Here is a 13628-nt window from a genome sequence, read left to right on the forward strand (position 1 = left end):
CTTTCTGTGGAAGCATGTATACATATAAGGAAGATAATATATTGAGGTTTAAAAGTTGTATAAACTCCCACTTAGGTGTTGCGGTATTTGAAGGTAGTTTATTTGTTGTCAGTTTTTAGGTCGAACGGTAGCGTTTGGCCTGCTGTATACTTTTAAGTAAACTATAGAGTGAGTTCCAGCGTTCTCATTTGTTAGTTGCAGTGTCCTTCAAAAATCCTTGCTTGCTAGTGGTCTGCCTCTTTGTCCTGCCTTTTTTCACTTTGGGAGCAGCACAAAGTACTGTGTAATTACGCTATGTTTTTTAATGTTATTTTTTCCTCAATAGATCACTAGTGAAGTGCTTGTAGATAAATAGTTATAGTAATATTTACCTATTGTGACGTGTTAGCAATGGCGCAGTGTTTTTTTATATTTGCGCTTCTCGCAAACCTGGCCACTTTTATCAATAATATACAAAATAAATTATGTAAAAAATAAGTGGCCCAGCACCCCAGGATCAATAGCCCAGACACAGAAGTGTGATCTTTTTCAGACAGGTGCCATCACAGTTCAAGATGGGCCATGGATGAAGTGGGATGACCCATTGCCCATGGTGTATAATGTGTTTTGTGTGTGTGTGTGTGTGTGTGTGTGTGTGTGGTTTTTTTTTTTTTTTATTTTTTTTTTTTTATGCCAGGTAGGTTTTCTGGATCAGTCCATTTTCTAGCCGCCTGATTTCATTTTAAAACCTAGTGCATTCTGGAATCTGTCGCACTTCGTGAGATATTTAGACAAAAGTGCTGTGATGTAATGGTTTATTTAAAGAAAATAAATAAACAAAACATGCACTTGAACTTGGTGACGTGGTGCCACCCGTTAGGCTGCTCTGCTACTGCTACGTCCAGTTGTCCAGTAGTGTGTGGACCTCCAGCAAGCGGCATTCTAAGGGAGGGAGGATGTGAACAGGTGACCCTGGGCTGATGTGTACTCTTGTTTTTATAACCACACCTTTCTCTTTTAATCTTTAAGGTGCTGAATGACCAACCAGAGGAGGTATGAGGAGTTTACTGTGGCCCACTCACGACCCATGGCTCGCTTCGACCAGCGGCGAGGTGAGTACTAATCCACGGATTGATGCTGAGGTATGCTATGACCCACTGGCCCCAAGTTGTAGACCGCACTGAAGGGTTGTCCAACGGTGGCCAAGAAGGGTCAGATCCATGCCAGATTTTCATGATCACCATATATGCTAAATATACCTACAATGAATCAGATGTTCTGTTCTTGTAGAGCTCACATCCGAGGAGCTTCTTGGCGTGCGAACTCACAAATTAAAATACAAATCGGACACCAGGAGGACACGCTAAGGGCGAACTAACATGCATTATTTATAAGGCTCTTGTACAGATAAATACAGGCAGAAAAACATTTATTTTCATGTCTGTATTTATTTTTAAGAGTGATAAAAATGGAATTTAAGTTGTTTTGTGATTGATTCCCAATGCTGCCAGTCATGACTGCTGGGCCAATAGCTGTGCGGGTTGACAAATGAGGTGTTTAAAAAAGAAAGGGATTCTACTAATTGGGCTTCACCAATGTTGATACTCAAACATATGCATCTTTTCATCATGACAATAATGAGAACAGATGATAGATAAACGTGGATTTATCCTACTTGAATGTCCCACCAGTTTCAATGGGATGAGTGCACATTTAGAGGTCAAATAATGTGGAAATATACAATTTTCAGCTTCATTTTTTTTTCTTCCTAAAACCCAAAGTAAACATGGATAAATGCAGATAAAATTAGTAAAAATTAAATATGGATAAATACAGATGGAAATGCCAAAGAATAAATACCATAAAACCGGGAGCCCTAAGACAGAGTCTGTGCCGGTGGTCTCCAACCGCCAATGCAGTGCTGGGGTGGAAAGAGCCTAATGCGCATGTCTGTTTGTCCGGTCTGAGACGGCCGGCCAAACATACATGCGCACTGCTGGGGAGTGCTCTGCTCTCCCCCCTCCATCCCTGTCATCGCCTGTGGCCCAGCCCCTTTTGCAAGAAAACGATACTAAACAGTTTAACATTGTTTTCGTGTAAAAGTTTTGCTGCTCCTACTTTTTTGGGGTGGGTGGGGTGCTCCTTCGCGATAGCAGAGGAGCCGCCCCTGACTATTCTATACTTCACTTCTTGTGCCACCACCAGATGATTGGTTAAGAGACCACATCGCCCCATGAGGAGTGGACCAATCAAATGTATCAACCAGAAATATAGGGCTGTTTGAATGTAATGCGTTGTGTACAATAGATTTAAAATCAAATCAAGTGTAAATGGGCAGCCAGAGAAGGGAGCAGAGCATGTGGCCATGTCTTGCCCTCTAGAAGTCCAGTGGCCAGCCTGGTGGCAGCATGTCCCACAAGCTGGAGTTAAGAGGCTTGGCTCGAGATGCCAGGTAGATATTTTGCATGATCCAAGGTAGTGGGTGAGAGACTTGATGTGAATGCGGAACAAACAGGTCCTCACAACATTGGTCACCTGGGTATCCATGGATGAGCTTTCAGTGTGATACCCTGGTACTTGGGTTCTTGGCCACCTGTGTCCAGGGATGAGTAGTCAACATGGAACCCAGGTTCCTGGTCACCTTGGTGTCCAGGGATGGGTTATCAATATGGATATACTGGGACTAGGTCTGATGGGTATCCACGGATGAGCTTTCAGTGTGATACCCTGGTACTTGGGTTCTTGGCCACCTGTGTCCAGGGATGAGTAGTCAACATGGAACCCAGGTTCCTGGTCACCTTGGTGTCCAGGGATGGGTTATCAATATGGATATACTGGGACTAGGTCTCATGGGTATCCACGGATGAGCTTTCAATATGGATACCTGGCTTCTTGGTCATCTGGGAGTCCAGGGATGAGCTAACACTATGGATACCCACATTCTTGGTCACTTGGATGTCCATGGATGAGTTATCAGTGTGGGTTCCCCGGGTATTGGTCTCAAGTACAGTCTGCAGTATCCTGGAATGGCTCCGGCCCTTGCCGTCCTTGTTGGAAACCCCTGCTGTTCTGTTTTGAAGCCATAGAATGAGGTGGACCTCTTTGCCCGTCTGTTCTAGCAGATGGAACTGGACATTTTACGAGCCTGGAAATTGACTAGACCTGGTTGACGTCTGTTATTGCACACCCCTTGGTCTTTCAGGAATTGCAATGTCTAAAATAAATTCTTTGTGTGTACTTTTTTTTTTTTTCACTGGGATTCATAAAGATGAAATTAAATATCTAGTTCTGTCTCTTTTTTTCAAAAATGTTTTTAATTGTTTTAATTTTGTATGACCCAAAGGCTGAAACAACAAATGCATGCGGTTGGACTGGAGCCCAGTCGACTCTTCAGGAGTTGTCCTTCAGCATCAGGACCTCGGAGAGTGCCACCTACCCAGGGCCCAGGGTACTGCACTTGGATTTGGGCGGAGGGGCGCTCCTGAGTGCTGCCCTGGAGGTGTGAACCCTGCTGTGCAAACATCAGCTGCGGGGCTGGCTTTAGTGCTGGTGGCCCGGTGTGACAATCCGTTTTGGCACACCCCATGACCACCTCCTTGGATTCCCTCACTACCACTGACAAAAGTGGCCGACATCTCTCCATAGCCCCTTTCTTGCATACAGTTCATCCGTTTTAAAGCAACAGTACAAGCTGGCTTTACCAATCCACTCCGCTAGCCACATAAAATAAAGATCTGTTCTTGGCAGCAGGGGCATTAACCCTTTGTGCTACTTAATGGCGTGTAGCAGGCATATTAACTCTGAGCTGCCACTTTATGGTCAGTCAAAACTGCTACATCTGATCTCTCTCTAGCAGAAGCATTGATCACAAGACAAATCTTGACATTTTTATTGCTACACGAAAGCTGGACTCACAAGGAACTCTGCAGCAGGTGATTTTAAATCTTAAGTTATTGCTAAACACAGTGCCACCCCCCACCCCCACCACCAGGTCCGTGCCCCGTGCGGCCGCACCAGTCCCACCGCCCTAAAGCCGGCCCTGATGCGCTGCCAACCGGGCCCCCACTGTTTGCTTCCTGCGACCAGACCTTCCTCTTCCATTCTAGGGGTACCCGGGCGCTGTGACTGCGGGGTTGTGTTCATGTTTGTGGGATGAACTGGTTTATTCTTGTGTTTGCTTCACTCTAACAGCTGACAGAATGTGACCTCTGACCCTGTCCTGCACCCATCTTTCAGGTTCATCCCCCGCCAGGCACCGGATCAGTCGGTCCCCACCTTCCAGACTGCACCAGAGCGGCCAACGGAATCCCAAAAGCAGCTGGCTTCGAGGCGCTTCAGCTGCGATTGGATTCCGTTAACTGTTCTTCTGCACGGGCGTCGCTCCACGTTTGGGGCGCCTTCGTTCACCGCCCCACCGTGCGTATGTCTCTCTCCACCTCTCCCTTACTCCCTCTTCTCTCCACCTCCATTTTGTTCTGTTTATTTCTCCGTTTCTACTCTTACCATAAGTATGTCTCCCCCTTCCCGCCCTCTGTTTCCAGTTCTTCCCCCTCCTTTTCTCACTGTTTCACCCTTTGTCTCCCAGTTTGTCCCTGTTTCTCCCCCATTTGTCCCTGTTTCTCCCCTTCTACCTCCCCCCACCCCACCCTTCTCTCCCGGTTTCTCCACCACCCTTCTCTCCCTGCCCCACTCACTGTCTCCTCCTTCTCTCCCTGTCTCCCCCCATTCTCTTTTTCCCCCCCGCCCATTTTCTCTCTGTCTCTTTCTCTCCCGGGATTTTTCTCTTTTTTTCTTCCCCCTTCTCTCTATTTCCCCCTCCTTCTCTGTCCTGTTCTCCACTTTCTCGCTGTCCCTCCCACCCTTCGCCGTTTCTTTCCCTCGTTCTGTTTCTTTCCCTCGTTCTGTTGCTTTCCCTCTGTTCTCCCTTCACACCAGTCACTTCTTTTTTCCACAGCACAAAGCATTAAACTCAAAGTTCTCTGTGACTGGACTCCTGGCTCAGAGGAGCTGGCAGGACCTGGTGTTTGGACAACAGAACATCTAACAAGTATGTGAAGATCTATGAAATACATGTGTAAGTGACAAATACTGGTTTGTAACTGGAATACAGACTGGAAATGCCTCGATCTCCTTCTTCATAAGGATGATTTCATTTCTACAACTTGAAATAAGTTAAGCACCAGAGGTTCTCCAGTAAACTCATTTCCCTTGTTTGTTCGACGTTTCCATCCCTCACCCCCACCCACCTTCCTTTTACCACAACTGGTTTCTTGATTTTTAGTGACCAAAGCTTCCATGTGTATTCCAGCTTTACTCATGCTGTTGGTGTTGTTTGTTTTTGATTGACCACTAAGAGTCTATGAATCCTTGATTGAAGTATTTCTCCAGAATTGCACACTATGCTCCTGGCCCCAGTCCAGGATTACCTCTGCTAGTTCAGACTCTCAAGTTCGTGATCCCACAAGGGTTCAAACAAGGCCACTGGAGAATGCGGTTCAAGGATGTGGCGCTTTGCCGCATAATTATGGATTTACCACAGTGGCTGCTGCCTCACGTGCAGATTTCAGAAACAAAATATTTGTGTTCATAGCTCAAATGGATCAAAAGTTACTAAAAGAAAAGCCTTGCACGTGGTGACGCACAGTGGCAGATACTTTACAAAAGTTAACAGATCACCTTGGAGTTGCCATTACTGTTTTTAGGAGTTAAACTGATACTAATGACGTAAACGCCTTTGCTCAGATAGTGTTGGTATATTTTAAAAAAACAAAATCGTGACATAATCAGTGGCGTCTGGTGACCTTTAAAAGTGGTGGGACGTAATCCTTGGCTCAGTGCTCAATTTGTAAATAAAAACATGCCGGTGCCCAAATCCCTCCTCTTAAACATGCGGCTGCTGCAATTAAATGTGTGAACATGGAATACTGATGCGGCGTAATCCTGAAGCCATCTTGGGCCTCTTCAATCCATTTACAGCCACTCCCTGCCCCTTCAACTCACTCTTGTAGCTTTCTGCTTTCTCCCTTTGTGACGCTTTTTCGTTTTTCTCTTCCCTCTTTCCCATATGTGTATTTTGCTCACACTAAATGCTTGAGGCAGAAAAATAAGTGCCGGCCTCCAAAAATAAGTGCCAGTGCCCCGCACTGGAAACAACAAGCACAAATTAAGCACTGCCTTGGCTCGAATTCCAATGAGCTTCTTCTTGAAGGGTTCTCTCACACTTTCTTGCACTAAGGGCCTCATTTACAAAGATTTGGCATAGGGCTGTGCTGCCCTACGCCAACTTAAAAGGACAGGAATGCACTGTGTCTTCGAGATACGGTGCATTCCTGTCCTTTCAGCCAGTGCCGGCACACAATTTGGTGACTAGCGCCGAGGCAGCACCCTTTCTGCGTTGTTGGTAGCATTGGTTTTGTACAGGAAGCAACACCGTCCTGCACAAAAACAATCCATGGAGCTGTTGCCTTCGTTCTATGTGTGCTGCAGAATGCAGCACACATGAAAAGAGGAAAAAATACGAGAAATTAAAACCTTTCTCCTCGTTACACCTGCTCTGGGGAGGCATAATTTTTTGGTGCTTCCCCAGGTTTACGTGATTAAGTAAATCTTGGGTAGTGTCAAAACCCATGGGTGTTGCATGGGAACACCCACTGCAATGCCCATGGAACGCCTCCTTGACTTTGAGTAAGGCCACGCAGGGCTTTCCGCTGCTTTGCCTTACTCCATAACTGAGGTCATGCGTCACCTCATGGATATGATTAAGAGGCCTGCACCACTGGAGCATATAAAAAAAAAAGTGAATCTTCGGTGGTGGAAACCTCTCATAAATAGCCCCCTAAGTTTTCTGTCTCAGTTTGACTCACTCAGTCTCACTTGGTCTGACTAATTCACACATTCTCCTCTCACCCACTCAATCTCACATCTCACTCATTCTGAATTACTCAGTCTTACTGAGTCTCACACACAGTAACACTCAGTTATTCACTGTCATTCTCCCTCCCTCCCATTCATTCTCACACATACTCATCCTTAATGTCACTCGTTCTCACTCACTCGGACTCACTCCTTCACTGACCCTCTCTCAATGTAACACACACATAGTCACACAGATATCCTCAAAGTGTTGGAATTTCACTGGTTCTGAGCAGTATCTCTGGCTGGTGCGGGCATATTCATGCGTCTGTGTCCGTGTAGAGTTTGTACTCTCAAACAAGAATCCATAACTCACACACCAAATGCAGTGCTCGTGAGTGGCCCTTAATGTGACAGATGCAATGACCAATGTAAATTATTTTTCAGATGAGATTATCACATTAAGCTTACCACAAAGAATGTAGTACTATTTCTTGGTTTGAGTGTATGGTGTTATTTAATTTACATTCTGCCTGGAGGTGCTGTCACTTAATAATATAAATATTGTGAAGTCATAAGCATTGCATTTGGTGCGCACGTTTTGGTTTGCATGGCTGTTGTGCTACTTATGAATTGTGGTCATAACTAGAACTTGTGAATTTCAGTGCTTTTGTGTTGTAAGTCATAACCACAGCTGCACTGTATTTAAAAAAATAAAAAAATTAAGTGGAAAAATTAGTTTGAAAAAATATATATATGTACACAACTTAGCATTTATTCATTATCAATGTCTTTTTGTTTTCCACTCAATTCATTGTTTAAATCCTGATTTGTCAATCCACGTGCATGTAGTTTTATTTTCAATTGCTAATTAGTATCTCTAGTCCAATTATAAATTTGTCATCTATTTTTCACGGATAGTTCATTTGAGACTCTTTGCAACATGTACCTGATATGTTCTATCCTTTGTATGTTATTTATTTGATCCAATGTATCTGTTTATTTCCGTCATTTCACTTGTTTGCATGTATGCACTGACATTTTTTTCATGTATTCAGCAACATGTTTCATAACCTGTTTCGCCTTCCCAGTGATGCTTCTTCAAGGCTTACGCTCGGTTTCCTGTTTCAGAAAGGCATCGTTTTAGGGCAACCCCCTTGAACGATGTTTTATCTCAAGGAACCCTCTCATTTACCACTTTGAAACTAGTCTCTCTGTTTATCTTCTATCGTCGCACAACTTGATCGGTTGTTCTACCAGTATGATTTGGATTTTGTTGTAATGTCTGCATGAAGTCTCTCTCTAGATGGGGTGATCCAGAAGTGCTATAGACGAGGTTACTTACTGGAATCCAGTCCAAACTGGTAAGTGGGCGTAAGCCGGTCTCTTGCTGGTATTTTGATTCTCCAGGATAGAAGCGACCCTGCCCAGACCATGTTCAGTAAGTTGGTTGTTCTTGTTCCATGAGGTTCTTCAGAAAGAGCAGAGTTCCATCACAGAGGGTGACCTTGGGGCAAAATTAACACACTAGGGCTGAATTTGAGCCGGTGATTGCCAATTGGGGGCGGGGGCCACCATCACTCATGTTAGGGCACTAGCACAAATTAAGCTCGGTGCCTACCATCATGGCACACATGCAGAGGACTGACATTATTCAAGAACATCTGCACCAGGGCATGAGCCATCTGTGGTCTCAAGGTCTGTAGTGTAAGGCTACTTGCTTGATGTACCAGGTCATGACCTCTAGTGCTAGGCACATCAAACATCAATTCGGTTAACCAGGCTCTTGCATATTGTAACCCAAAGTGGTAAAGCACAGAAGAACCAACCCAAAGCACTGCAAGGCCTTATTATTAATATATTTGTGCTATGTAAAGGGCAATTCACATAACCTAGTACGTGTCGGGCAGGGTGGTACAGACAGTTAAATATTTAATGTTGATTCGTATAGCGCACTAATCACCCAAGAGGGTATCTAGGCACTTAGGCAGGTGCTTATATGATGAACCAGGTCTTCCGCTTCTTGCAGAACTGAAGAATTGAGGGGGAGGCTCTGATGCGTAGCGGGAGGCCGTTACGTGTCTTGGGTGCGATGTAGGAGAACGAGCGACCTCCAGTTTTGCTGTAGCGGATGCTGGGAATGTGTGCGAGTGAGGCCGAGCGCAGGTGTCTGGTGGAAGTGTATATGGCTGCTCTGGTATTCTAGTCCTGTGTAGGGCTGTGTGTGTGTAGGGCTGTGTGTGTGTAGGGCTGTGTGTGTGTAGGGCTGTGTGTGTGTGTGTGTGTGTGTGTGTGTGTAGGGCTGTGTGTGTGTGTGTAGGGCTGTGTGTGTGTGTGTAGGGCTGTGTGTGTGTGTGTGTAGGGCTGTGTGTGTGTGTGTAGGGCTGTGTGTGTGTGTGTAGGGCTGTGTGTGTGTGTAGGGCTGTGTGTGTGTGTAGGGCTGTGTGTGTGTGTAGGGCTGTGTGTGTGTGTGTGTGTGTGTGTGTGTGTGTGTGTGTGTGTGTGTGTGTGTGTGTGAGTGTGAGAGAGAGAGAGAATATGAATATGAATGAATTGATTGCGCTTGAAAGGCAAGAGCAGCGACGGCCCCATGGGGCTTCCACGTCGGTCAAATCAAGGCTCAGGAATAAAGTAAGGTAGAATTCTGATTAACTAGTGAAACCCCTCAAAAAATGGGAACGTTTGATTAAAAAAAAAAAAATAATAATAATAAAATGGATATAGTAAAGTGTTCTGATTTTGTAGGGAGGAGTGTTAGGTAGCCTGAATCACGATCCCACTTCCGGATTTTAAGGCAGACCCCTAGGCCTATAGTTCCACACAGTCTATGTAAAAGTAGCTGGTTTAGGTAGTCTGGTTGTCATGAAAATCTGGCATGGATGAGACCAGTGTGGGACACCTCTGCTGTAATGTGTCCGAAAATGGTTAGAGGCCATGCTGCAGAGTTCTTTTTTTCTTCTTTTTTTGTTTTTATATTCTGAACTCCAGTTTCCACATTTGAACAAATCGTGGGCATATGGGAGGTCTGTAGTCATCTGCGCTGGTTTCCTTATCAGCCCCAATCCTTAGTGCTTACAAATTGGTTTAGAATGAAATATTTTATAACATGCACATTTGTATGTACACAGTTCTCTAACTAGAAACTGGGTTTGAAGTAACCTATGGGGTTTAAGAACTTGAAATCTGACCTTGTGCAAAGTGGATATAAAAAGGCATAAGAAAAGGATTGGTTTAATTCCCATGATATTTTTAGCTTTTAAGCAATTTTCAGATTTGTTTTGGCCAAAAAACCATATACAGTTATTATGTATTTACTAGGTACAGATTTGGGGTTCTCTGGACGCTAATTACAGCTGGTGTCATGTCCTGCAGTTTCGTAACCGGGGGAGTCCTGGCACCTAGTGTAAGCAATGAAACAAGCCACCCCCCACCAGTATTAAAATATTGCTATAAATGCGGTGCCCATCACACCCCTGGACCCCGGTGTCACTGCACCTGGTACACAAATGAAATTTACGGGTCACCAAGTTCTCCTTCTTGTCTTCCCTTCTCTCCTCCGTATCTCGATCCGCTCTCCTCTCTCCTCTCAACTCATTGATGCTCTCCTCTCTATCCCCCATAATCAGTCTCTCTTCCCCCTCTTCTCTCTATCTCACTCACTCATCCACACCCCCTTCCCCCCTCCTCAATCGCTCTTCCTTACCCCTTGCCCACTTTGCTCATTCTCATCTCCTTTCGCTTTCTAAGGCCGCCTCATTTCCTTCTCCCGCTGCCACATTTTCCTGCCCTTCTCCCTCCCTCTTATCTTTCATCCCTTTATGGTTCCCATATCATCTAATCTCTCTGCACCCCTGCCAGTGAACAGTAAACACAGCCAAGACCCTGGCATGCACTCTGTCTAAAAAGAAAAACATCACAACAGACACTCTCTGAAATAATATCAGTGGGTGCAGGGAAGACTAGGCCTCCTCCGGCCTGTGGGCCCTGGTGCAATGCACCTGCTGCACCAATGATAGCTAGATCCCTGCTGGTTGTAATCCTACAGCCTCCAGGAGAGAGGCCTGAGCTGCCAGCTTGGGATCTGGGGGGGACCGGGTTCAAGTCTCTGCCTCGGCTCCACATCCTGAAATTCTGCACAAATCACTTAACCTCCCTGTGCCTACAATTCAGCTCCTTGAGACCCTCACGTGTGATTTGCTGTGCTTTACAAATCCTGGATTTAATTTAATTCCATCCATGTCATCTGACTAACTAGCTAGTTTCACTGGCGTTGGTCTAACAAGAGACTGACCCTGCTTTTACACCACTACCAGCCTTAATGGGAAGCCACCCAAGCTTTCTAGAGGGGCCAGATCACACAAAACCATTTGCACCTGTAAATTAAAACAGCACTTGCAAGGGAATCGATGGAGTGAAAATTCACTTTGGGAATTCACAAAGAGTTAAATTATCCTTGTAAGTTTATTTACTCACACACTATATTATGCCCTATTGAGGTTATATTATGTGGAATAAATTATCCTTGTAAGTTTATTTACTCACACACTATATTATGCCCTATTGAGGTTATATTATGTGGAATACATCTGCTCCCATGTACCTGGAGCGAGCGCTCCAGTGGAGCCTGTGTGAGTGCAGCACTGTGAGTGTGGGGGGTCCCTGCAGATTGTCTTTCTGTGCATGCACATTCCAATGGCCAAACCCACAGGCTTTGGTAATGCTCTTTAGGGTTCTGGCTTTGACTTGCAGAAATGCAGCAGGAAGTGGAAATGCAATAGTGTGTAAATGAGTGGTAGTGAGTTTTGATAGGACAGATGCAGACTCTGTCGAAGGGAGATTGGGGATCAGCTGACAGACTGCGATGCCTCACTAGTGAGGGAGTCAGTTACTTTTCTTGCACTAGGGCCCATGGCAGTCTACCAACGCCACTGGAGTGCCATTTGCATACGCACAATTGTCACAAGTCTGTGTATGAAGAAGAGGTTTGGCATAAACTTAAAAGGAAGTTCACTGTAGTTTTCAAGGAGTGCTCCTGGAAGCTTTGGGATTACCATAAATCTGAAAATCTACACTTGTAAGTGTGAAGGAATGAGTGTGGATTTGGGGCATGCCCTTGTCTGAGGGCATGAGGTGGGAGGGCATGCAGCCAACAGGATGAGAAAAGAGTCATATGAACTGCGGCTTCTAGTGTGCAGATGCACAGGATCACATGCCATGACATTGTGTGCTTTGCATGAGAAATGCACTTTGAATGGGGCGTGGCTATGTTAGTCTCCTCCAAAAGGAGGATGTTTATAGACTCCAAGGAGACTTGGCAGGCCTGCAAAGCCTCCCAGATAGTAACCAACTTTGTGAAGCTTACCTAGCATCTCGCAGGTCTGTGTTTTTTTTTTTTTTTTCTTCTTTTTTTAATTTAGCGTTTCATGTACATATACGGAGTCAATATAGCCTAAAGGCCAGAGCTGTCGGTTTTGGAACTGGGGAACCAGGTTCGAGTCCCGTTGTTGGCTCAACATCCTGCGATCCTGGGCAAATCGCTTAATCTCCCCATGACTTTGTGTAATGTAACTGGTGTCAATCCATACATTTCTACATACAAATGTTAAACAAAAATACAAATCCTTCTAGACATCTATATATTTTTTATTATACATGGAAAAACATTTGTATTTCCTTCAAATATAAAATTGGAATATCTTGAAACTAACATAAAGACACAGAGACAAACAAAGAAAAATAATAATAATGACCACTCAAATCCACTCATACTCGCATTCAACCAACAAATACAGTTTGTCACATTTCACAAAAATCAATTCAACAAATGTATAACCAAATCACATATTTTTTCTCTTTGTTGTTTTGTCCAAACTTATAACAAATAGTTTCAATACAATCACATTAGAAATATCAATACATTAAATTCTTGTGGCCAGCTTTAATCGTAATACATAAAGTCCTTAAGCCAGCCACAAAACCCATCGCCAGTGGTCGAATCCATATCCGGCACCCATCCTTGGTGCTCCGTATTTGCCAGCCACATATTTAATTATCCAGCCACAAATTCAACTGCCAACCTGCGTTTCGGTGGATCCCGAAATTGTTTAATACTTTATGCCACCTTCCTCAGGGCCTCAGATCACAATCTGTCAGTGAGCTGGAAAACGCTCTGCATTAAAACAAAAGTTCAAAAATACTGATACTGATATTGTCACTCATATTTTGTCATAAGTGTCTTTCTAATACTTATATCATGATGCCGCCATAAAATAATTCACACCTGTGATTTAGTGACTGTGTCCTACTAAACCCAAAAAATCAAGGGAAAGACACCACCATGACACATAACACAAAATAACGTGTTCACACCAATACCCATCTCTTAAATTGCACATTTTCATTTCTTTCAGGCAGCAGCCGCCCTTGCAGGAATGCTTGTTTAGATGTGGGGCCGACTCCGGATTCACCACATGGGACACTCACTAAATGATACTTCAGCTGAGACATTGTCAGAAATCAGAATTAACTGTCCTGTGATGGTTGCCTTTTTACAAAAAGTAGGGAAAACAGTGTCCCATAAGTCATAAAAGTAGGGGCATGTCGTGCATCTCCGATCCGGACCACTGGCCTTCACCCATGATGGGTGAGCAGGTAGGCCTAACTTCCTGCCAGATTGTGGGTGGACACGTGCATACCTAGACTCTAAATGCACATCAGTTGCTTGCCCAGTTGGTGTGTAAAGGAGCTCATCAGATGGTTGTAGTTGGTAGGAGGTTAGATTTATTTACTCTTACGAT

The 13628-nt window shown here is 44.5% G+C and overlaps 1 long non-coding RNA gene across 1 annotated transcript in view; it reads left to right on the forward strand.

Moving 5' to 3' along the window:
* LOC138258570 (uncharacterized) overlaps window positions 1-3945 on the forward strand; it is a 29066-nt gene extending 25121 nt beyond the window's left edge. The window contains exons 2-3 of the long non-coding RNA XR_011198422.1: window positions 1009-1091; window positions 3323-3945. This is a non-coding gene — a long non-coding RNA (uncharacterized lncRNA). The remainder of the gene's footprint in view (window positions 1-1008; window positions 1092-3322) is intronic.
* Window positions 3946-13628: the final 9683 nt, after the last annotated feature.

The sequence above is a fragment of the Pleurodeles waltl genome, chromosome 9, assembly GCF_031143425.1.
Source record: "Pleurodeles waltl isolate 20211129_DDA chromosome 9, aPleWal1.hap1.20221129, whole genome shotgun sequence".
NCBI lineage: Eukaryota > Metazoa > Chordata > Amphibia > Caudata > Salamandridae > Pleurodeles > Pleurodeles waltl.